We start from the raw sequence: 2,892 nt of genomic DNA, 5'->3' as shown, positions 1-2,892 counted from the left end.
GAAGGGTTAAAGAGTTGTTTAAAGAAGGACAATTTTGATTTTGGGACCTTTCAAATATACAAATCATACTGAAGGGCCAGACACTTATTTTACATACTTTAAATATTATGCATTAGCCAAATCAAACTATTCCACTACTCTGTTGGAGGGGGAAAAAATCCATACCCATGTAACTACTTCACTCGACAGGATTTGTCTATCAACAATAAGCTTAAACAACTTTCACCTATAATGTATCTAATTTGCTTTTTTAAATGGAAAAGTCATATAGTTAAAATCGTGAACAAGTATAATTTGAACCTAATGAACCATGCATCACTGCAGCAGCAAGGGTTAATAAACCAATGTGCTTTGAATTTGTCCAAGTACTGATATTTTTGTATATAAAGATTTAGCATATATAACAGCTATCATGAGAATTGAAAAAAAGATTTTTCCCAAAAAATGAAAATATTAAAACTAAATTAAAATACATAAAGTAGTTAGTATTCCACACAGCATAAAATTTGACATATCAAGTTTACATGTCTCAGCTGACCACGTGTGAAAACACAAAGCAGGTATTAAAACCAATATTATGTCTAATATTTAAAATCACTTTGTAATTGAGGGAACATCTAAGTCCTTAATTAAAAAACACAAATGAAGTGAAAGTTTTAAACTGGTACACACTGTTCACACCTATATTTCAAGTTTGGAAATGCTTATTTGCAAGCAGCAATACAAAAGTATTCATGAAGAATGCATAATCTCTGAAAATTATGAAAACATCCCTGTTACCAATACATTTCTAAATACAAAACTGACTACCATATTTGTTACTTCTGTGTAGCAAGAGAAGTTCATTTTCAAAACAGATAAAATTCAGTCTTTAGGTGTGAATGGTATGAATGAGTCTTTTTTTTTTTAATTTCTTAGTTGTTTGGGATCTTTAAGCAGGGTTGTCTTATGGCATCCAGTTAGGCCAGAGCTGGGAATGCCTCTGGGTCATCTACATCAGGGGCAGAAGCACTTGACTTGTCAGTCCTGCTGCCATGATTGGGATGTCCACCACACCCACGTCCACCCCTTCCTCCCCTGCCACCACGTCCTGGACGGCCAAGTTCTCCAAGGTTGATCTCCAGCTGGGACGTTATATCATTTGCTGGCTTCCGGAAATGATGATCCATGACCGAATCTTCAGCATGAACCTCTTCACCCTTTGACTTGTGAAGAACAAATCCCTTCTTCCACTGCCCATCGGCACCTTCATCTGGTTTTCAGATATTAAATTCTACTTTTGCCCGATCCTCATTTTGAATAGCCTTCCACTCATCCAATGTCATCTCTTTTGGACCCTCTTCCTTTACCTCTTCAACTTCGTTCTCCTCATTCTCAGTGTCTGCCACTGGATGTTCTTCACCTTCAGGTGTTTCCTCAGTCACATTTGATTGATCCAAGTCAGTTAATTCATATTTGACAGTCCCCCAGTTGTGAGATCTGCTTCCTCCCCACTTGTCTTCGTGTTTCAGGCCAGATCTATCACTTCCACTATGCCTATCAAATTCACATTTGCCACGAGAATCAAATCCATGTCCTTGGCCCATTCCACGTCCACGGCCTTCTCAACCTCTTCCAAGACCACCATGGCCCCGAATAGGCCGGTCAATGATTGGTCTATCAACTGAAAATTCTCCTCCTTCACCCTTTTCTTCAAGTGGTTTTTCAAATCGTCTTTTCCGAGGTGGTTGCCTTTCTGGTCTTCTATCCATTATTTTCCCTTCACCCTGAAGTTCCTGATCAGGTCTTCTTCCAACACGTCTAATTCCTTCTTTTTTAAGTGCCATGGGTGGCTGCATCTCCTCTTTCCTGTCAACCACGCCAGCACTGGGAGGCAGTGGGTTCTTGCGGTCTTTCTGGGACTCTTTATGCAGTTGTTTGCCTGCCACATTGGAGTTCGTCTGGGCTGCGGCCTGAGCTGTGCTCTTGACCCCAGGGCCCCCAACACCACCCCCGCCGGCTTCTTTTTTCTTGTTGTCTGCTGCCTTCAACACCTCGAAGGGATCCAATTAGTCGTCAAATAACTGGTCGAATCGGTTGGTGACCACGCAGCCGAAGCCTTCCTGTAAGTGCCCAGGCATGATGGTGGCTGGGCGGTGCGTTCCTCCACAGATTGCTGTGGGCCGTGCTGAGCCAAGAGTGCCTGCTTCAGCTCTTCCCACAAGATGGCCTTTGTTTTGTTTTGATATGCCCAAATGGGTTGGTTGAGTGAGCTAATTTGATGATTTTTGCCTTTGGAGCTCTGACATCCTTTCCCCAGTGGCTAGAGCTGTTATCAGGTATATCAGTCTAGGAGTCCATTCACTTTTCTTGTATGAATTCAGCTCAGGTGTCCAGGTAGCTGATCATCAAGTGTGTGGTACAGGCTCTGTCCTACAGTCTTAGAGGGACAGGGGTGATTGGTGTAGGTAATGGTATCTGGTTACCGCAGGGGATCACACTCTGAACAAGGCAGGGGGCTAAGAATCGTCCCCCATGTGTCTCTGAGGAAAGCATGTCCCTGTTTCCTAGAGCATACAGATAGGTGGGTTCTGCAGACAGACCATGGGCACCCAATGTTTTTGGTTATAAGGACTGGGAGGTACCACTTATCCTTGGACCCCTGTTGTGGGTGGCTGGGTAACCTGAGTGGAGCCACCAGTCCTTATGCCCATGATGTGGGTTGGTGAGGACCCTGTTTAACAGGCAAAGCAATGTCAAACTTCAAACACCCATCTCTCCACTGCACAGCTGAAATGGTTGGAGTCTGCCAACAGGGGCCTATTCTTCTGAAATAGGCCCACACAGGTCCATGCAGAGGGGAAGGTACTCAAAGTCCATGGACCGTTTATGCCTGGACAGGAGATGCGTCTG

At 43.5% G+C, this 2,892-nt stretch overlaps 1 pseudogene; it reads right to left on the bottom strand.

Annotated features, from left to right (window-relative positions):
* Window positions 1-661: 661 nt before the first annotated feature.
* On the bottom strand, window positions 662-2,147 carry LOC126086660 (plasminogen activator inhibitor 1 RNA-binding protein-like; annotated as a pseudogene).
* Between the last annotated feature and the right edge of the window lie 745 nt (window positions 2,148-2,892).

This window comes from Elephas maximus, chromosome 12 (assembly GCF_024166365.1).
Source record: "Elephas maximus indicus isolate mEleMax1 chromosome 12, mEleMax1 primary haplotype, whole genome shotgun sequence".
Lineage (NCBI taxonomy): Eukaryota > Metazoa > Chordata > Mammalia > Proboscidea > Elephantidae > Elephas > Elephas maximus.
This window is presented reverse-complemented; position numbering and strand designations above follow the sequence as displayed.